Genomic DNA, 23,769 nt, shown 5'->3' on the forward strand with positions numbered 1-23,769 from the left:
AAGGACTTCAGTGGAGGGACAAAGGGAAGTATTAGGATGGCTCTTTAATAAATAGTAGAGAAAAGTGAAAACACAGAACTATAATTAAAGCAAAAATGCTCTGGAGGAATGGTTCAACTGGTAGATTGCCTGACTAGTGAGTTTGAGGCCCTGACTTCAAATCCAATGCCATAAAAACGAATTAGTATAATGGTTTAGGGAAATGACATTCAGTATGGATGTAATATAAAATGCCAGAAAATATTTCTGAAAAATATATTCCATAGGAGGGACCAAATGTTGTTACAAGGAATGTTTAGAAGAAGATACCAAATCACTAGCTTAAATATTGGCTCTCTTTTATACAGCATTGCTGATAGTTGAAGTGCTTTCATTGTAGTACCTTTTATATTTTAATATTTGTTATATGTGATATGCTTCTTAGGTAATACAAGCCAGAAAGATATAGTCACCACAGTAAATAAAATATTTTAAGTAGCAGTCAAAGCAGCTTTCACCATAGGGAGATACAGACATTATTAATTATCTGAAATAAGCAGGAAAATAAGTTTCTAACTTTATATTTAAAAGAGCAAAGGCAAAAACTAGAAGCAGGAATGTAAACACTATTTACTTGTAGAACTTTAAACTGAGGCAAAGAGAATAATAATTTTGTGGATTCTTGATCACACTAGATACCTAAAATGGCAAAATGGCCTACTTGGTAGATTGGATGCATATAAGCTAGGTAATAATGAGCTACTGTCTGATATGGGTAGTTTAATCACTCTCCTGTTTATAACCCATGATTGCTCATTTATACCCTTCCAAAGTATGTGATTTGAACTGACATACTGGGCAATTGAAATAGTTTTCAACTTGTATATTTGAATGATCAGGCAGTAAAAATTGTCAGAGAAAAGAATGAGAAGTGAATACCTCCAAAACTCCTCTTCCATCTTAAGCAATTTTACAAATATAAAAACTAGTGTGTCTCTAGTGGGATATTTCCTCCGGAGAAGAGATGGATGTGGGGTGTAAAGTGATTACTCTCATAACTCTGCTACTTTGAATTTTGAACCTTGAAGAAACAGGTAGATACAGAATAATGATGCTATATTTCAAAAATGTAAATATAAGTGATCAAAAGACAGGATCATTGGAGATGAGCCAATAGCTTCCAAAACTATACTTAAGAGTAGCCTCAGGTTTCCATATTAATTGTATGTTCATGGTCATAGTAACCACCATATGCTTGAGTGAAAGACTGGTTGGGGAGTAGACTTATGTTTCAGATAAGCCAATGGAGTATACATATGAATGTAAGCCAAAGTGTTGGCAGCTTCCTTAGAGTCCCATACAGTGCAACTATTTCCCATATGTGTAGATCTTTGAGTAGCACATCTGATAATTACCATAGTTTGCAAGATCTAGTGACCTTAGCCATAATACAAATAAATTAGTAGCCAACTAACTTCTGATTAGAGGCTTGTGGGACATAAGGCTACAGATGACAATGAGTTTTTTTTTCCAATCACATATGGCTTCTTTGACCCCATCAAATAACTTTATTTACACAAACGTCCCTTAATTTACAAAGCCTCAGTCATTCATACATTAGGGGATCCACAGTGTTCAAGGAACTTAAATATAATGCATTATATCAACCCAAGTAAACCAAGTACAAAAAATATTCATATAAAGTTGTTCACATGTAGGTCCTAGATTACCAGCTTCTGTGCAAAAAAGAAAATAGAAAATAGATTAACTAGTATTTGAAAATAACCTGTGCCTGGCTTAAAACCTCCCTCACAACAAATCTGCCCTCACACAATCCAGGAGGCCACTGAAATGCCCTCCCCAGCTGAGGATAAGCTCTAGGGGCACAAAATTTCTTTAAAATGCCCCCAAATCAGCTTCTTTCCTCCTGTGGTCTTGCCTGGGAAAAACAAGTTTCTGTGGGGGCGTGCAACTTTCGGTACCCTGTGCAACCCTAGGAGAGGGGGATGGGGTCCTCAGGCAACTGAGGGCACAGGGTTCATACCTAAGTGTGGGGGGGAGGCTGTGGATCCTGCATTAACTTGCCCCCCCAACAGAAAAAGCCAGAGTGGGTAGGTCAGGGTCCGAGGCAGTAGCTCCGGGCCTCAGCCTCCCAAATCTGCTGGCCTGGAGAGCTGAATAATGAAGTTGACCGTCTTGAGGCTGCTGGGCCTCCCACTTCCAGCAGCTAAGTCTAGGACTAGCCACACAGATTTGGGGTGGTGAGGGAAGAGATGGTCAGAGGGAGGAATAACCAAGAGATCCACCTAGAACAAGAGCTAGCCGCCCCGGAGGAGAGTAGAGGCTGGAGGTGCTCTTGGGGAAGAGGGCACGGGTAGTTAGGGTCCCCTCCTGAGCAGGCAGAGCCTGGCTCTTGCTTTTCAAGTTCCCTAAATACTCCAAAGGCTAAAACCCAGCTATCTATCCTTTTAAGTTGTCTTCTAAAAGAGTAAACAGTACTAACGAAGATCCCACACCACCAGCTCTTTTCCTTTTCTTAGAAATTCAAGCAAAAATAATCTTATTGCTACAAACACTGCTTTTCTAGGATAGGAGACAAGTGATATATTGAGTAGCTGAGAACCCTGTAAGGGAATGGTGGAGGTGGGAGAGGTCCTAGCACCACAGGGTCAGGGAGCAGAGGGAATGAAGGGCCCCCACTTTCTCTGCCTACATTCACTCTGTGCCTACCACTGGCAGTGCCATAAAGGAGGCCAGGCCCAGTCCAGAGTGAAATCTCCCCCCTAGGGTGGGCGCACTTCTCCTCCAGCTGTAAACAGGGTTATTTCTTAAGTAAACATTTAACACACTCCCTCTGAAAGGCAGACATGGGAGCAAACCCCCGGAAGGGTGGGAGGATTCGAGTTTCCATTACCTGTCCCATTGCCTCTTACTGGTGTGAGTGAGATGAGGCTAAGGGCGGAACCTTAGTCCCCTTACCCAGAATGGGGTGAGATGGAGCCAGTCTGGAAGAAGCAGATGTGACCTTCTGGCTAGAGGTAAGCTCAGGAAGGGACCTGCTGGAGTCACCAGACAGCATGCGCCTGTGGGCAGCACCTCTCCTGTCCTGGGCTAACGCCACCCAGAGTGCCCTGGAGGCAACTGGGCAATGCTGGGGTTGTAAGAGGGTTGGGGGTGAGGACCTTCTTTCCCCTTTGGCAATCCGCAGGTGAAAAAGTGTGAGTGCAAATGACAAGTAGACACAGAGGATTAGATGGCCATGTGCTGCTGGTTGAGGCAGGAGTCTGGCCAAGGACTACAAAGGAGTAAGGCACTAAGATCTGTCCTGCTGACTCCTCTCCCAGGAGGCTAAGGCCAGGACAGTCTCTCAACAGTCTACCCTTTTCACACATCCAGGAAGAGGACTACTGTTGTAAGGTGTCTAACAAACTTGGGGTGCTGAGATGATGTTCCATGGAGGCTGGCAGGCCTGAGACCCAGGAAGAGGCAGAAAGAATCAGCAGGTGGTGTGCAGTCGGGGAGGGCACTTCTGGGAAGACTGAAGGAGCCACCCAGAGTAGACTCACTGACCATGACAGAGCAGGGCAGGGAGGGGAAGAGGCAGGGACAGGCACTTGGGACTCAAGAGCTGGTGTTGGGGCCTCACCAACAGGGACGATCTCAGTCCCCTGTTTAATGTAGGTCCCCAGGAGCTCCTTCTTGGTCTCAGAGTCAATGAAAGTGATTCGTTCTATCATTGCCCAGATGATAATGCCCAGAGCAAAGATGTCCGCCTTGGCTGTGTTGTGTCCTTCCCAGACTTCAGGAACCAAGTAGAAGTCTGAGCCGCAGGCTGGCGACAGCCAGTATTTGTTCACGTTCACATTTTTGTTGTCTTGATTGCCCTCTTTGCCTCGAGGTGTCAGACCAGCATAGACCTTACTCACTCCAAAGTCTGCCACCTTGAGAATGGGGGTGCCAGACTGCTCAAAGGATGAGGATGTTGTCTGGCTTTAGGTCCCTGTGCACGATGTGGTTTTTATGCAGGAAGGCAATAGCACTCATGAGCTGTGGCATGAAACTTTTGTTGGTGGCTGGGTCTGCCCTCCGGGACAGGACATACTGATTGAGGTCTCCACCTTCACAGAATTCCATGACAAACCAGAGATAGCAGGGCTCCTCAGCATAGTCCAGGATCCTTTCTCCTTTGAGCGAGGTCTCCACCAGGCACAGGTAGAGCTGGGAGTTCTTGTTGCCATGGCTCATGCGCTGGGCCAGCCCGTTGCGCTGCAGGACGCACTCCTCGAACTGCACGAGGTTCTGGTGGCGTCTCTTGAGGCTGTCAGGGCCCAGAACTTGGTCAGGGCCAACTCCACGTTCTCCGGGGCATCGCAGCGGATCTTCTTGACCGCCACACGGGCCCCGTTCCATCCGGCCACCGCCTCCTAAACCGCCTCCTAAACCATAGCTGCCGGCCAACAGGCTGTAGCGTGGTTTTCCCATGAGTAAGCAAAAATTATTTCATATAACAGATGGTCAATAAATGTTCTCAATAACTGACTGAATACGTCTTGAAATTGTCTACTCCCTAGGTTACAATTAGTTCTGTGGAGCTTTTATTAGCTTTATTGGATTTTGACCTCTGATATTAACCTGTGATATATACTGCCACAATTGAATTGACTTCTTAGACATCTAGTGGCATAAATCACAGAGATCTTATACTGAAGAACTCTTCTGTGTCACATTCTGTATTGATGAAATTATGATCATGGGAAACCATTAAATGTTGTTATGGGTTTGGGAGAGTTAGGTTCAAGAAGTAGATGTAACCACAGAAAGGGAGCATAAAGAAATTTTTGTAATGCTTAGTGATTATAAAGTCCACCACTAAGTCACATATAATAATGAATGTCCACATGCTATCATCAGACTTTATACATACATTGATATCCTGTTTTTAACATTATATTGCAATAATGCAAGATATAAGCATGAAGGAAATTGTTTGATGATACACAGGACATCTCTGTACCACTATGCTGTCAGATTTTTTCGGAGCTAGAGCATTTATTTATTTGTTCATTTGTTTATTATATCTTTATTTTAAAGGTGATGAACAAGGGGTTTACAGTTAGATAAATAAGGTGATGACTACATTTAAACAATGTTACCCCTCCTATATGTTTACCTGATTGCCAATCCCCATTTCCCTCCCCCAGGTTGTACAGTTCAACTGAGTCTCATTGTTGGATTAGTTCATCTTTTTCTCTAATGCTTCTGTGATTCCCTTTCCCTTGCACAGATCAATTAAACTTAATACAAGATGAAGGGTACAGAAACTGAAACAGAAAAAAAGAAATAAATGCATACATGATATAATAAGAAGCTCTTGTTTCTACTTTTTGGAGTTCATTTTGATATGGTATATTATACATGGTCCTATGCACTGGACTATTGAGTTCCCCACTTAAGGATATCATAAACATATTCTAGTTATTATAAATAAAGAAAACCCCTGAGATCTACTTCAATTTGAGCCTGGATATTTCATTTAGTATATTTTTCCAGGTCTTTCCATTTTATTATGAATGAGGCAATGTCATTCTTTCTGAGGGGAGGCATAGAACTCCAATGTGGGCACATACATCTTCATGATCCATTCCTCTACTGAGGGGCATCTGGATTGCTTCCATATCTTAGCTATGGTAAATAATGCTGCAATGAACACAGTTGTGCTGATAGTTTTAGTATGGCCTTGTTTGTGGTCATTTGGGTAAATGGTTAGGAACTGAATTACTGAGTCATAGGGGAGCTCAATGTTTAATATTTTGAGGAATCTCCATACTATTTTGGAGGGAAATATGCTTTGTGTGTCCTGCAGAAAAAAATTGGCTATTTTTGGTAGCTTGATTGTAGATGGAGTTGAATCCTATCTGGAATCAATAGTGAGCTTCAGAGATTCTCTCTCACCCAGAATGAAGCCACTATTTTTTGGCCAGCTTAGCTGAAAGTGGCCAAAGGGCAGTTCTGATGGTTTGGATTATACTTTTCAAAGGGTGGAAAGGATAGTGAATTTAAAAATGGAGTGATCTATCTCACTCTTTCTCTCTATTTTTTTACATAGATATTCCTGTATCTAATTCAACAAAATTATAAAAATTAGGGCATATTTGGGAGTAGAACAATTAAAATTGTAAGGTACAAATAAAGTGGGTTTTATGGTTGTTATTGTATAAATGGAGTTTAATTCCTACTGGTTATCACCATGTATAAGTCAGAAAGTCTTGCTAAAAACTCACATAACATTTATATAACAATACCATTTTAACATTGGTTAGAATTAGATTTTAAATCATTTCATATTTTTATTTTATATAAGTGTTACCCAATAAGATAGGCAATAAATATTTCTTGAATTTTGTATAACAAACTATTGATACAACTTGATTCTATATTTATTAACTTACTGAAGCAGAAAGATCTCTGGTCAAATAGAACAAAAGGATTTCATGGTTTTCCCATGATTTGTATTATTTAAAACTATTTCTGATTCAGAGATGCCATCTGACTGCATTTGTGATGATAAACAATAGTAAGATAAGCATATTTCTCTGTGCTACAAACATCTACTTTTGCTATGTCACAAAGTAACATGATTCTGGTAGTTGCTATGGTGCAAAGCTTATTTTTGAATCTATTTTTATAGGTGACTCAGAAACTGAAATTAAACATTTATAACTATTCATTGTATTATAGAAATAAAACTGTCCATAAAGGTCATCTACTGTAACCACCAACTATTCTACAATTTAAATGTGAGCCAAAATGAAGTAAAACAAAGCTAAATTAAAACAAATATCCTTCCAATCATCTGTATTCATATTTTTAGAGATCTATGCTTTATAAAATCTTGCCATTGCTTTGCATATTTATTTATTTATTTATTTGGCCAGTCCTGGGTCTTGAACTCAGGGCCTGAGCATTACCCTTGGGATTTCCCAAGGCTAGAGCTCTACCACTTGAGCCACAATACCACTTCCAGCTTTTTCTATGTATATGATACCAAGGAATCAAACCTGGGTCTTCTTGCATACTAGGCAAGCACTCTACCATAGGCCAACCTCCTGGTCTAAAGAACATGGCTTACCTAGAAGCAACATAATACACAGCCTTCTCAGCAAATCAGAACTTAGAACATACATGTTTGTCCAAATAAAAGAAAATTGAATTTTCCATGAATTAGATCAGACCAAATAAGAATGGATAAAATGTGAGCAATACAAGAAGTGGGATTGATTAGAAAATAATTTAAATGTATGAAAAAGGAACAATGAAATCCCCTATTTATTACTAATATACAATAAAATGTATATTTGAAAGGTGGTATTTTACTTAAAGACTGGAAATGATTTATATGAGAAATAGACAATTGTAAGAACACAATTCTCACAATTGTAGAAGCATAAGCCTATAGATTAAGGAATTTCATAGCTATGAAAAATTAGTATACTTGAAGGTGGTATTTTCCTTTAAGACAGGACATAGTGAATACCAGATTTAGCTTATTATGATGTCATAGTTCTAGAAGCATAAGCATGAAAATAACTATATAGCACAAGCTATTCACAGCAATGTAGAGATAGACATGAGACAGTAAAGCTCCAGAGAGTGTACATATTTGTGAGTTATGAGAAAACATGAACAGGTAAGAGTTGGTAGCCAAATTCTTGACTAGACTCTAAGAACTTTAAAAATTGCCCAGAATAATTTGAATTGATTTTTGTTTTTCTAAATTTCATTTCAAAAGTTGAAAATAGATATAGAATAGTAGATGTCAAGAGACCTGGTATGGTAGAGATTTGATACAATAAGTGTATCAAATCAGGGATGAGCAAGTAAGCCAATGAGACTATGAGGCTCTGAGTTTATGAACTGGTACCAAGAGGGAAAAAAAACATTTAAGAGTAATGAGTTGTGCGTACTCAGAGTAATGCTCAGAACTTGGAGTAGGAAGGGTCTAAGGTAATGAAATAAATTATGTACGTATGTATGTATGTGTATGTATGTATGTGTGTATCTAAGTATGTATGTATGTACGTACGTATGTACATATGTATGTATGTATCCATCTCTCTTTCCATCCATCCATCCATCCATCAATCCATCCATCTATCTACCTACCTATTTATCATTTATCTACCTATCTATCTATCCATTTTGGTGCAGATATTGAATACAGGACCTGGGTACTGTCCTTTAGGTTTTTAGCTCATGGCTGGTACTTCCCCATTGGATCCATCTTTATTCTCCAAGGTTTTGCTGGTTAATTACATGTAAGAGTCTTGTGGTCTTTTCAGCCTAGTCTACCTTTGGACATTGATTCTCAAATCTCAGTGTCTTGAAAATCTAATGTAGACATGAGACATTGGCCCCAGAATAAAAGCCAGGTTTTGAAACATTTTCAAACTGGGTACATGAGTGATGCTGATTAACAGTTTTAGAGTGTAAAAGCAATGAACTTTGAAAAGGTGAAGAAACTGAGATCTGAGGTTAGCAGTTGAAAATCAGCCCCCACAGGAAAGTCCCTGATAGTCTTTTCTTCAATTAACAACAATGGGCAAGAAGTGGAGCTACAGCTTGAAAGTTAAGACACTAGCCTTGAAGCATCAAAGCTCAAGGCAGCAGCCAGAGCAATAGTTCAAACTTTAGTACTGAAATTTTTTTAAAAAAAGACCAGATATATTTTAAGCATTGCATTGGTTATTTTATTTTTTTGTATGTCATGGGGCTTAAACTCCGCCTGGGGCTATCCCTGGCTCTTCACCTCAAGGCTACTGGCCCTACCCCTGGGCCTAGGCCTTGTCCCTGAGTACTTCTGCTCAAGGCTTACCACCCTACCCTTGAGCCAAGTCCCACTTCCTGTGCCAAGGCTGGCTTTGTACCTTGATCATCAGATCTCAGCCTCCTGAGTAGCTAAGATTACAGATGTGGGAGACCGCGCCTGGTTTCATTGGTTATTTTTCACTGAGGTAAAAGTACATTGTGAAATAAATATTTATTCTGTTAATATTAGTGTGACAAAGGTACTTCAATTTTAATACTTTATAGAATATGTTCTTTTATAACCACCAACTTAATCAGAAACTAGGGTAGTATTCAATAATTAGACCAATAGCTTTTTCTCAAAATGTGTGAAGATAATAGTTGTGCAATAAAAGTGGTATGTTGTACAGCTACAAAGAAATCTTATATTATTCCTCATTTCTTTTACTTTGATATGTTTGAAGATGAGATAAAATTTGACTATATTCAGTGGTTTCCTTTGCTACTGAATTCTACTCTTATTCCTGACCATGTTTGATAGTAAACAGGAAGCAATTTGTTTTCTTACATTTGCTAAGACTTGCTTTATGATGGAAAATATGATCATTTCTGGGGAAAGTGTCCTATTTCGTTTTTTTTCAAAAAATATGAAGATTGTAGCTGCTGATTTGAACACTAAAGGTGTCTGTAAGTTCATTCGTCTGTATTGGCATTAAAGTTTGAGTAGTCTTGAATATTTTTGCTTATAAGTAAGAGAGAAGTTCTAAATTCTATTATCATTTTGTTGTAATCTCTGTGAGCTTTTAATGTTCAATAATTTTTGTTTAAACTAATTGTGTACAGTATCATTCGTTCCCTATTTTTATCAATTATAAGGTTTTCTTCATTGATTGTTCATGTTTCTCATAGGAAATAACCTTTGCTTCTTCTACTTTGCTTTGAAGTCCATCACATATGCATATGCAATAGCTACTCCTATTTATTTTCCATGCCCATTTTCTTGCAAGAATTTTCTCTCCCTTTTCCTCCTACACCAATGTGTGTTCTGTCAGTGAGGTGTGAGAAACTAGGGAGGTGAAAATCATTTTCTCTTAGAACCTGATGATTAGAAAGTCGAAAAAGAAAAATAAGTCATTGCTGTTGCTCATCATTTATCTAATGTTTTAGCTATCCAGTGAAAGCCCTGTCTTTCAATTTCTCAACATCTTCCTGATAAGATTACCTGTAATGGAGACTTAGGTAATCATGAATCATATCCTATGGAAACCTTGACCGCCAGTTAGTGAAAGCTTTTGGCTGTTGTTCCCATTAGCAAATACCTTCCTTTATGTCGCTACCCCCTCAGCCGGCAAGGAAGACGCAACAAGTGAGACTTCTTCTCGAGCAGCAGTTTATTCAGCAAGCTTACAGCTATGCCGGGTCGACCCCGACTTCCTCAAAACCCTGGACTTTTATAGGCCCATCATCCAATCACATTTGCTTTCTTACAATTCTATAGCCAATAATATAAGTACACCTCTATAGCATATTCTAAACAAGTAGCAATATGGCATTACACATACTTCCAATCATGCATAAAGCTCATGAACAATCACATCTCTTCCTGGAAACTTTCAGACAAACAACTCAGTGGCGCAACCACAAAGGTGGATGCCAGCACCATCTTGTAATGGCGAATGTAATAGCTCTCTACACCTTTATATGATGTTTTTTAGAAGGGATCATTTTTATATAAGAATCAGAAAGAATAATTTAGTACTTTCTAGTTTGAATGAACAGTGACAACTAAAACGAATGTTTGAAAATGTAAAAGGAAGTGATTAAACTGTTACAGTCATTGTATCTGTCCAAACTCTACTTCAGTCAGATACTCCTTTACACCACTGGGTTAAAATATGTCAAGATTATAGACTTATGCATAGTAGCAAAGGAATAATTCCTGTGAAGGTGAACCATTTTCTTTGATACCTGTTGTATTGTATACTCATTTATTTGTTTATTTGAATCAGGGAAGGGAGGGGAATAACAAGCTGATGTGACCAAGGACAAAGGATGAATCAGTATAACAGCGACATTGATAGGACAATATGTTGGAACTTTATATCTTGGGATGGGGTGGGCCAAGGGAAAGTGGAAGACAAACATGGGAGGGGGTAACAATGTTCAAGCAGTAATGTACTCACTACCTTACGAATGTAACTGTAACTCCTCTATACATCACTCTGATAATAAAATTTAAATTAAAAATTATTATATGAACTTTGATCTTTACAGATTTGAGTATTCAGCAGCCTATAGAGGCAGACTTTTGCAGCTTAACAGGTTATGGTTTAGAGCAAGTATTGCTTGAGACAGCTCTAAGAATTCAAATGTTGAATTTCAATTGGAAAGGTCACCACAAAATTCATCCAGGAATGTGTTCAAATCCATATTTCAGTTATCAGATATGCACTCTGATGATGAACAGTACAGTACAAAATCTACATCAGATTTTACTCCCTCTAAAGTTATAAAAAGAATGCAGTTGAAAAAGTAGTGAATGATGGCGACACATCTTATCAGATTATTCCATTAGAAATGGATGCAGAAGATAATTCTGAAAGCACATGTGAGAGTACTGAAATACAACAAATGGAAATCAAGATTTCAATTTGGAAAGGTCCTTGAGTAGTTCCTGATCTAGTGCCTGCTAGGATAAGAACAGCCCCTGTTAATCCTGCACTCACTGTTCGAAATGCACCAATCTGTAGGAATATACAATGAAGGAATATAGGGCAAGGGTGATTCACTTATTAGCATTGAAAGATTATAAAAAAATTGAGCTGGTTACACGATTACAAAAAGATGCCTGGAAGAAATGTAACACATTTTCTCTGGGTAAAATTCTTGAATAAGTAGCCAATCCAAATACCAGCAACCACTCGTATAGTTTAAAGGACTGTATTTTCAAGGAGATTAAAAGAGACTGGCCTGGCTACAATGACAATGACAGGGACTTGTTGGACTTGATAATTTCTACTAAACAAGGACTAGACCTCAAAGATAACGAAACAATTGACCAGATAGATTCTTTCATTGGGCGTAACTCAGATTATGATCTATCACCTTATGAGCCGATGCCACTGCCTCCATCACCCAGTATATTTTCAGAAACGGATGGCCCTTTGATGGATTAAACACCTCTAACTTTTCCAGAGCATTCTGTCCATACTTCTCTATCCAGGTGGACACCTCAACACTCAATTTCAAATAGCAATGAGAGAATTCCACACTCTTCTAATGCTCCAGAAAGACTAGAGACTGAAGAAGTCTCTTCTGCAAAGGAAAGCACCAATAGTAGTGATGTTGAGGAGATGGAAATCAACCTTTGTATCAATTCATACAAACAGAAAAAGTTTAAAGTAGGATGAAAATCTCAAATATAAATCATAGACTACATATTCCATAAATCCAAATAAAAATTGTCATGAGGGATAAAGCAAATATATATTTTTGAAAGAAAGAAATCAATTAGAAGTATCCATCTATTTGAATAGTTGGCTCTTGTTAAAAATCTAACAGCTGATTATGACTACAAACAAGTAAAATCATAATTCATTTATTATAATTCCAAATAACTTGGTCATAAATTCTAAAGCCTTGTATTCTGTGTGTCTATCAGACTTAATTTTATGTTTCCTTTTGTTGTGTAGCTTAACTGTAAAAATATTTATCATTTTATTTTGTTGATTATTGCATCAATTTTCTTCCATCCATCTTGTTTTGTCTGGCTTTGAAGCAGATTTATTTGTTGTCCTTTTAACTCCAATATTTTTGCCTTCACCCATTTTCTGCCAGAACTAGAGCTTGAACTCAGGGCCTGGGCATCCTCCCTGAGATGCTTTTGTTCAAGGCTATCACTCTGCCACATGAGTCAAAGTGGAACTTCTGGCCTTTTTGTTTATGTGGTGCTGAGGAATCTAACTCAGGGCTTAATGCATTCAGGGCAAAGTCACTAAGTCACATTTCTAAACCTAATCCCATTTTTTTAAATATTGAGGCCAGGATATCTATGAAAAAAAGAGTAAGCACTGAACTTTAAAACAATTTTTTTTTCTGGTCCTGAGGGTTTGAATTTAGGGCCTCGTTCCGTCCCTGAGCAACTTTGTGCTTAAGGCTAGTGCTCTACCATTTGACCCACAGTGCCACTTCCAGTATTTTCTCAGAAGTTTATTGGAAATTACCCCCACAGTCTTTCCTGCCTTTGTTGGGTTTAAACTGAAACCCTCAGATTTCAGACCCCTGAATTGCTTTGATGTTGGGAGCCAGAGTGGAATCAAACTGTACCTTGACTTGCATCAGAGGATGGCTATATTGTCTTATTGCTTTCTGGCCCTATTCTATGTAAATGACCTGAGAATTACCATATGAATGTAACACCTGGAGGTTCCCTGGGAGAGGAGGAGGGAAGAAGGGGGAGGGGAAAATAAACGCGGCAGTCTAGTCAGTCTTTGCCTGGACTGCGGACATCCCGGACCTAGTGTGTCTGTCTCTCTTCTTTTTCTTCCTAGTCCTTGTCCCCTATTTCAGGAACCCCAATCTGCGAACCCTGGTTTGCTGCCGGTTGGCCCCGGCAGCTGGCGCCCGAACAGGGACCCTGAAAATCTGGGACGAAGGTGAAGGACCCCTCCCTGTGGTGAGTAACACATCGTAGGACTATTAAGAGAGTATAGTCAGGAGTAAAAATTATGGGTCAAGCTAATAGCCATGGGTTATTTCTACCGATCTTAACAGGCCTATTTGAAGCCCACGGAACGTGGGTGGAAGAGGGGGTGCTTCAGAGCTTCCTACAGTTTCTCAAGGAGGCATGCCCGAGGTCTATAGAGGAGGAATTCCAAAAAGCCTGGCAGCGGATAGGAAAAAGAATTCAAGATTATTATGATGTATATGGCCCCGAAAAGACCCCAGTAGAGGCTACTACTGTATGGAATTTAGTAAGTAAATACATAGATCCTCTACATGAAGATGCTGAACTTAATCTTGAATTAAGGGAACTTTATGAGTTAAAGGACCCTTCTGAAGAACCTGAGGCTGAGCCATATGCCGCAGCCCAAGAGAGTCTAAGTGAGATTTTGAAAAGGGAACAACAACCAGTAGATATTGAGTATCAGAATTCAGGTTTGAATATCAAGGAGGAAAGTTATGATGAGTCAATGGAGGGCCGAATGGCTACAATGGAGAAGAAGTTAGAAGAAATCCTACATTTTCTATCGAAAATGGGGACAGAGCAGAGAGCCCCCCCAGAAGTAGGAAAGAAATATGACCCTCAGGCCACTATGGTGTCTGATTCTAAACCTGACCCCTCACACCCACCGCCTCCGGCTGCAGCCTTACGGCCTCAATCCCTTTCTCAACCTTTAGGCAAGCCTAAAGGCCCTAGCAACAAGTCCCTTTTAACAGGCACTACAACCAGGCACAGTGAATCGCAATTAAACCTGACTCAGGCTGCTAGAGAGAGGGAAGGTATTTCAGGGCCTCGATGCTTCCCTAGTTTAGTTGATCATGATGAACAAGTATACCATCAACCTGTTCCTGTTAAACTATTACAGGATTTAAAAAATGCCTGCTCCCAATATGGGCCAACTGCCCCTTTTACTCAAGTAATATTGGAGGCCGCGTGTGCTGGTATTGCATGCCCAAATGACTGGAAGCGGCTTGCCAGAGCATGCCTTAGTGCGGGAGAGTACTTATTATGGGAGACAGAGTTCACTGCACAGTGTCGGGCTAAAATTGAAACAAATAGGTCTAAGAACCTGCCTTACACTGTTGATCAGTTGTTAGGAGAGGGAACCTATAAAAACACCAAAGATCAATTGGGTTATGCAAAGGAGGCCTATTTACAAATAAATGCTGCGGCGAGAGAGGCTTGGAAAAAGTTACGCAATTCCAATCGTACAAAAAATCTAGTAGAAGTTAAACAGGGACCAAATGAGCCTTATCTAGAATTTTTGTCTCGATTAATGGAGACTGCAGACCGCCTAGTACAAGATGAGAATGCAAGGGAGATTATAGTTAGACACATAGCCTATGAAAATGCCAACGCCGCCTGTCAGGCAGCTATCAGACCCCATAGGAATAAGGGAGGAATCACGGACTTTATTTCACTGTGTGCTGATATTGGACCCTCCCATGTACAAGGCCTTACTTTAGCCGCCGCTCCTCAAGGAAAGACTGTTAGTGAGTCTCTAAAATATAGAGGTCAGCGGCATTCTCGGGATGCTAGACCCCCAGGGCGTTGCTTCTCTTGTGGACAAATAGGACATTGGATGACGCAATGCCCACGCCAGGCCAGGCAAAAGAGAGAAAAATCACCTGGCACATGTCCACGCTGTGGTAAAGGGAAGCACTGGGCTAAAGATTGCAGGTCAAGAACAGATCGCAATGGCCGCCCGCTTTCGGGAAACTGGAGGAGGGGCCAGCCCCTGGCCCCGCAAAACCATGGGGCAGTCCCTCCCTCTTCTCGGCCACAAGTGCATCTTCTAACAACCCCCCAAGATCAGTCTCCGGCCTCCTCCGTGCCACCCCAGGAAGTGCAGGATTGGACCTCTGTTCCTCCACCTGCTCAGTATTGACCCCAGAGATGGGGACACAAGCTCTCCCCACGGGGGTCTTCGGCCCCCTTCCCCCGGGAGTGGCTGGATTGCTGTTAGGGCGAAGTAGCTCAGCCCTTAAAGGGATACAGATTACACCTGGCAAAATTGACCAGGATTTTACTGGAGAAATCAAAGTTATGGCCTCTGCCCCGAAACACGTGGTATCGATCCCAGCCGGTCAAAAATTAGCACAATTAATACTTGTGCCTTTACCTCCCGGGGAGACTGCTAATTCCCCATGTGGACAGAGAGGATTTAGATCTTCTGATATCTATTGGGTACAAAGCATAAAACAAGAGAGGCCTGAGATGACTATATTTATACAAGAAAAGCCCTTTAAAGGAATATTAGACACTGGAGCAGATGTGTCTGTGATATCTAAAAAACATTGGCCAGCCCAATGGCCCCTGACAACCTCTATGACTTCCCTACAGGGGGTTGGGCAAGCAACTGACCCACAGCAGAGCAGTGCGATCCTTGTTTGGAGAGATGAGGAAGGGCACTCTGGTCATTTTCAGCCATTTGTCTTGGATCATCTGCCAATTAATTTATGGGGTCGTGATATCATGGAAAAAATGGGAGTGTATATGTTTAGTCCTAGTGCTGCGGTCACTAAGCAGTTACTTGATCAAGGCCTCCTCCCCTTTAGGGGACTAGGCCGAGCAGCACAGGGGGAGCTAGAGCCACTCCAACCCCAGTCTCACCCTACGAGACAAGGATTGGGGTATCCCTTGACGGGAGCTGTCGTTTGCCCTCCCCCTCATGCTGATCCCATAAATTGGCTCTCTGAACAACCGGTATGGGTTGAACAGTGGCCTCTTTCACTAGAAAAGATCATTGCAGTACAGCAGCTGGTACAGGAACAGCTGGACTTGGGGCATGTGGCCCCTTCTAACTCTCCATGGAATTCTCCAATTTTTGTTATAAAGAAAAAGTCAGGTAAATGGAGGCTGTTACAGGATTTGAGAAAAATAAATGCCACAATGGAACTGATGGGGGCCCTACAGCCTGGCTTGCCTTCACCCATGGCAATCCCAAAGGATACTTATAAGATTATTATAGATTTGAAGGATTGTTTCTATACTATACCCCTGGCGCCTCAAGACTGTAAGCGCTTTGCCTTCAGTGTCCCCTCTGTTAATTTTAAAGAACCCATGAAGCGATATCACTGGCTTGTGCTCCCACAGGGCATGGCAAATAGCCCAACTTTATGTCAAAGTTTTGTAGCTAGAGCCATTTCTTCCACTCGTGAAAAATTTTCTTCTGTTTATATTGTTCATTATATGGATGACATCTTGTTGGCTTGTTCTGACCCTATCGTCGTACGACAAGCCTTTGGACAACTAAAGCAAGATCTGAGCCTCTTTGGCCTTATAATAGCAGCTGAAAAGGTTCAGGAACACCCCCCTTTTACATATCTAGGCCATATATTAGGCCCACACTATTTTAAAAGCCAAAAAATACAATTAAAAACTTCCCACTTAAGAACTCTTCATGATTTTCAGCAATTCTTAGGAGATATAAATTGGCTTCGGCCTTATCTAAAGCTCTCCACAGGAGAGTTAAAACCCCTTTTTGATCTCTTAAAAGGAGATACCAACCCTACATCCTTGCGTGAATTAAATTCTGACGCCAGGAGGGCCATCCAAATTGTAGAAAAGGCAATTTCCCAGCAACAAGTGACCTATTGTGACTATTCTAAACCATGGGGAGTTTATATTTTAGCTACTTCTCACTCCCCAACTGCTGTATTGTGGCAGGATGGCCCACTTTTATGGCTTTATCTACCATCAACACCCGGCAAAGTGCTGACCCCCTACTACGAATTGGTAGCTAATCTGATACACATGTGCCGAGTGGATTCCCGTAAATATTTAGGTCAGGAACCTCATTTTATCTGTGTCCCATATAATTTACAACAACAAGATTGGCTATTCGCCCATTGCGATTCTTGGGCCATTGCTTGGGCCAATTATACGGGAAAAATTTTGCATCACTACCCATCTAACAAACTTCTCCAATTTGCTGCGTGTCATACGTTTCTATTTCCTTCCATAGTACAGGCCTCGCCTTTATCTTCTGCCGCTTTGGTATTTACAGATGGATCCTCAAATGGAACGGCTGCTCTGACCATTAATGGGAAAACTCAATCTTGGGTTACAGGTTTTTCCTCCGCCCAAGAGGTGGAATTAGAGGCTGTTTTACAAGCACTCGTCCTGTTACAAGACGAGCCCTTTAACTTATACTCAGACAGTCAATATGTAATTCGTGCTCTTCAAGTCATAGAAACTGTTCCCTTTATTGGAACTACTAACTCCAATATTCAGACCCAATTTCGCCAAATACAAACTTTGCTTTGTTCTCGCAACCACCCCTGTTTTTTTGGCTTTGTTCGAGCTCACACTAATCTTCCTGGCCCTTTAAGTGAGGGCAATGCAGTTACTGACTCCGCCACCAGAGTTTACTTAACTCAGGTTGAACTTGCTAAGCAGTCACATGCCATCCATCATCAAAACAGTCGAGCCTTGCGCCGACAGTTTAAATTATCTAGAGAAGCCGCGCGGCAAATAGTTAAGACTTGCTCCAACTGTGTCCCTTTTTCACCAGCCCCCCATTTAGGCATAAATCCACGAGGACTGCTTTCTAATCACATTTGGCAGATGGATGTCACGCATGTTCCATCATTTGGCCGATTAAAATATGTTCATGTTACTGTAGATACTTATTCTAATTTTATCTTGGCCACCCCCCTTGCTGGGGAAGCCACTAAACATTGTATCTCTCACTGCATTCGATGCTTTGCTGAGATGGGGATTCCCTCGCAAATAAAAACAGATAATGGCCCTGGCTATGCAAGCCGAGCATTTCAATCCTTCTGCCATTCCTATAATATCACTCATATTACAGGCATTCCTTACAATCCTCAAGGTCAAGGCATCGTGGAGAGAGCTAATGGATTATTAAAACATCAAATTGCTAAAATACAGAAAGGAGAGTCATATCCCGCTACCCCTGTGAATATACTTAATCATGCTTTATTTGTTTTAAATTTTTTGAATTTGGATTCAAATAATTTATCTGCTGCTCAGCGATTCTGGGAAAAAAGAGCGCAGCGTGCTTTTGCCTTAGTAAAATGGAAGGATCCCCTAACTGGTGCTTGGCATGGACCCGATCCTGTTCTAACCTGGGGTCGAGGGCATGTATGTGTTTTTTCACAAGGAGAAAATGACGCCCGCTGGCTGCCTGAACGCTGCGTTCGGATCGTGGAGAGTGACAGTGGCCATCCAAGCAGTGACTCACTGGGCCTACACCCCCAACCCTCCAGTGGTGCATCCTGCGACGTGGGAAGGACCTGAGTTATTTGTGCATGTCAATCGGGACTGCTACTGATCCACTTGTTCCACACATTCATATGAGCTGTGTTTCTCCTCCTTTTACTATTATGTTGGGACCTTTTAACATATTTATTGACTCTACACAATTTAATATGTGACATTATTTTGTCTTTACCAGCCCTCTTCTTAATAACCTTTTTTGTAAAAGATGCCCAGGTGAAAAGCAAAGGCCTCCAGAGGTAAGTAGAAGTCGGCCGACCCCCTTGTATGTCAGCGTTTTATTTTATTTTATTTTATTTTATTTTTGTTTGTTTGTTTGAAAAGGTGCACTGTGGGCCTAAAACAGAGGCCTGGGTGGTCAAGGGACGCCTTGACCCCCCCTCCCCTTCTGAGTTTCTTGTCAATAACAAGGCATACCTGAGAGTCCCACCAGCAAGACATGTCTAAATCTAAAAATAACTGTTTGGTGAAAACATTCATTTGAGCTCATGTTTTTTGTGTTAAGTGTATCTGATTGAGTCCAATTTTCTTGTTATATGTCAATGTCTGATTATTTAAAAGTCTCCGTTTGTCTTGTTCGTGTTACATATTTTTCCTTGTCCAGTTTTGTCTTTAAAATTGGTACCATTTCTAAGTATGGATCCTTATGGTTTTTCTGTGCGTACTCAAGCACACATCCTTGTTATTTATTTGAACATTTCTGGGCCTGGTATGGCCCCTCCCAATCCGCTGCAGCTGAGGTGAGCAGAGGCCAGACAAAGCAGCTGCAGGCTTCGTTCAGTTTCCTTTTTCCTACAACCTGCTGAAGTGACAGTCTAGAGACACTTGGTGACAGGACACAGACTTGTCTTAGTTCTCCTAGGTTTAAGACTCCCACCCAACTTTCATCTGCAAAAAGTAATATGTCTGATATCAGAAACAAACTCTGGAAGAATAAATTTCAGCTAAGTTGCCTTGTTAGAAAGCTTCGTTTAAAAACAAAAACAACAAAAAACAACAACAACAAAAAAACCCTCATGGTACTAAAATTTCCGGAAAATGAACGGCCGATATTAATTTTGCGCGCTTTAAGATCTTTGAGTATGAATGTGTGTACGAATGGGTGTGAGTGAACATGTTCAAGGTTAAATTGTCAGCATGCTGTATAAAACAATGGTTGAGCTCATTTGAAACACAAAAGCAATTGGGTAAATCTAAGTCTAAACTTCAAGAAAATTAGTAGGTTTGAATGTTTCCTATGTCTCAAAGGATTATTGCATTGTCTTAAAGAAAAACTGGTAAATATTTTTCTAGATCCTGAAATCTGCATTTTATTGCAAGGCATACAACTGTTTACATTGTAAACATTGTATCCTGTTTAGCACAGAGATGTTAGGGAATTTGGGATTTATTACTTTAAGTTAAAGTTTGGAAACATGTATTAGAGATTTAAATGTGAAATTGTTCATTAACGTCAGAAATTTTGCCTGTCTGTCTTTTCTTGCAAATCTGATGGTAAAATGTGGATAATGTGATTAGTATTTTAAAGGAATGTTTAAAGGTTTATCTCCATGCTATTGGGTGTATTTAAAAAAAAAAAAAAAAAAAAAAAAAAAAGAGAGAGGAAACTAAGTCCAGACCTAGACTTTTGGTGCACTGATGTCTATAGTTCTTGCATTAGGGAAAAACTGTTATTTGAGTTTAAATTGTTGTTGGAGTTTAAGACAGTAATCTAAACTGCAAAAAAAAAAAAAAAAAAAAAAAAAGCCCTTTTCTAAAAGGCAAGAGGAGTGACTTGAGCCCTAGGGGGCCTGAAGGCAGAAGGAGTTCTTTGTGCCCTTAAAGGTTTTTCAATTGCAAATAAAGGCTAAGGTGTTGATTGTTTAAGCCAGTATCAGCAAAAGTTTTAAGAACATTGGAAATGGGTTTCTAAACAATATTTGAAAGTGAAATTGTCTTAAATGTTTAAAGAAAGAGAAAAAAGGAAAATCAGGACTACCAAAGTAATTGCTTAATTGCTATTTCAGCTTACTCTTGTAAGTTACTTTATAGCAATCTCCAGAAGGCCCATGGAGAAGGACAGCAGATCCTCATTCAGATGTAAGTTTGGCCCTCACCAAGTTCCAGGTAAGATCATGCTTAGAAACTATTTCTGTATTGACCACTTTGTTGCTTCTAATTGGAGTAAAGTGGCCTTTTGTAGACTCATTGATCTGAAAGCCACAGTTTTGAGCCTGCCCGGGCAAAGCAAAGTCCCTGTGAGACTGTGGTGTCTAATCTGCCAGCAGGATGCTGGGACAGAGTTGCTTTGGAGCTCGAAGTGGCAGAGTGCTAGCTCTGAGCTGAAAAGCTGGGGGGAAGCACTCAAGCACCAAGCTCGGGACTCACAGTGGCAGGGCGCTAGCCTTGAGCTGGAGAGCTGAGAGACAGCGCCCAGACCCTGAGTTCAAATCCAGCAACCACCAAAGTGAAATGCCAATGGGATGTTTATCCCTGTGTGGAGAGACACTACCGGGACAGGAAAGCCTCTGCTTGGATGGCAGAGTTGGTGTCAGATCTTAGAGTCACTTGTGCTTGGCCATTCAAATTAATCAGAGCCGGGAGGTCATAGAATAGTTTGTAAGCATGCCTTACTAATGCCCGTGCCTTTCATAACTGGGCAGGAACTTGTCAATCTTCTGTGATAGTGGGTAGTTTAAAGTCCTAATTGAGCGAATTTTTTTATTTTTGACACCAGCCACAAATTCAGGAAAAGTTTGTGGATCTGAAGCTTGTGTCTCTATTAATCTGTTTAGATCTGACAACTGAAGCATTGTTAAGGTTGCAGAAATTTAGTTCCCCAGACAATCAAGAAAAAGCCTTTGCAAATGGGTGCTAGGTAGGCTGCGCTGTTGTGGCCAAGGATGGTTTGTGCAGTTGTTGAATGTCAAGTATGATTTCTAGTTTGGAGTAGATTGTTGTTCCTGGTGTCTAATCCTTGCAACCCCTTGATAAAACAGGCTAGGCTTCTTAAGGTCCCTGGTCAAGCGTGGAGACGGCGCCCCTGAGTCAGCTTGAAGAAGTCATGGAAGTTGAATCTCCGCCCATCAAATCCCCGTTGGACCAAGGGACCAAAGTCATTTTTGGAAAATGTGACAGGATAAATTAGGGGTATAGAAAAGAGTAAAAATTGCACTTGTGTTTCTTTTAAAATAAAAAACGGGGGACATGTTGGGAGCCAGAGTGGAATCAAACTGTACCTTGACTTGCATCAGACGATGGCTATATTGTCTTATTGCTTTCTGGCCCTATTCTATGTAAATGACCTGAGAATTACCATATGAATGTAACACCTGGAGGTTCCCTGGGAGAGGAGGAGGGAAGAAGGGGGAGGGGAAAATAAACGCAGCAGTCTAGTCAGTCTTTGCCTGGACTGCGGACATCCCGGACCTAGTGTGTCTGTCTCTCTTCTTTTTCTTCCTAGTCCTTGTCCCCTATTTCAGGAACCCCAATCTGCGAACCCTGGTTTGCTGCCGGTTGGCCCCGGCACTTTGATAGAGGAGTGAGCCACTGGCACCTGGTTGAAAAAATATAATTTTGAAATAACTTAGTTGATATGATTTTGGATAACCAGTACTTTGAATATTCTTAAGGTAAACTCATTCTTAATGTATTAGAAATTTGCATAAGATTTAGAAATTTGTGCATACCTGCTATTGAAACTGTCATGTATGTATATATTGGCAGAACAGCAGTTATATATTAAAATATGTGTATTTTGAATTACTGATGCCTTTTGCTTTGTTCCCCACAATACTTCTGCCATGTGAATGGCAAAAATAATGTTTACAATTGGATTTTTAAAATATTTTCCAAATTTCTTCATGTCTTTACAAATTATGTCTCATATATGCTAGAAAGGCTCATGAAAAATGAATACTTTGGAACTTAACAACTAAAATAAGAAGAACATTTCTTGTATCATTGAAATGATCAGCGTGTCTTTTTCAACTGTTCAGTTTCCTCCTTAGTGGTGAGTGTTCCACAACTTCAGTTTCATGTTTCTTTGATTTTCTTCTTCTTTGCACTGCACTATGTGATTGATTTTTTTTTAGTTAGGATTAGGTTTTATACTCAGGGCATCACGCTTGCTAGGCTGGTGCTCTGCAACTCAGTGTCTCCAGTTCTGATTTTGCTCATTAATTTTGGAGGCAGAATCTCATAAACTATTCTTCCTAGAATTTCTTCAAACTACCTGTTTTTTCCTCCTGAATAGGCAGGATTACAGTTGTAAGCCACAAATGCCTATCTCCTTTGCATTTCAGTTTTAATATACTTACCGTTAGGAATATACTTAATCCATATATTGCTGAAGTTTTTAAAAATATATTTTCACTGTCTTTATGTAGTTGGACAATGAAGTTTCCATTCAACAGAGAAACTTGGGAATACAGTGCTTCTTGATAAAGGTCACCCTCTTTTAACAATCCCATCCACCCTTCCCAGACTACCCTTCCCCTAACTTTCCTTAATTTTTGAGTTAGGTGTTGAAAAACTTTGAAAAAATTTTAAAAATTTATCGGGACCAATGGGTCCCTTGTACACATGCATAGACATACACACACACACACACACACACACACACACACACACAGATTACCTTAAGAAATATAAATTGTCAAACTGCACTGTACAAATAAATTTTCTAAGTTCTTGCCTGAATTCTACCCATTTACCTCATTAATTCTTCTACCAATCTCCTCTTGAGACATGGTCCTTACAAATTTCGGTTTCCTAGTACTCATTTTAGTCATGAGCCAGAAATTCCACTACTGAGAATTTACCCAAATAGAGCACAACCATCATTATTACAGTGTTATTTACGGTAATCAAATATGGAATCAGCCCAGATACATCACAAAGGATTTGTGGTCAAGAAAATGTGCCATATATACAATGAAATTCTACTCATTAATTGGAAAGAATGAAACTGAACAAATTGTAAGGAAATGGAAAGGCTTGGAAAGGGTTATATTCAGTGAAGTAAGCAGGACTTAGGC

At 40.3% G+C, this 23,769-nt stretch overlaps 1 pseudogene; it reads right to left on the reverse strand.

Annotated features, from left to right (window-relative positions):
• Positions 1-3,383: 3,383 nt before the first annotated feature.
• Positions 3,384-4,461, reverse strand: LOC150041653 (serine/threonine-protein kinase 35 pseudogene; annotated as a pseudogene).
• Positions 4,462-23,769: the final 19,308 nt, after the last annotated feature.

Source organism: Megascapheus bottae, chromosome X, assembly GCF_031878675.1.
Source record: "Megascapheus bottae isolate mThoBot1 chromosome X, mThoBot2.hap1, whole genome shotgun sequence".
Classification (NCBI taxonomy): domain Eukaryota; kingdom Metazoa; phylum Chordata; class Mammalia; order Rodentia; family Geomyidae; genus Megascapheus; species Megascapheus bottae.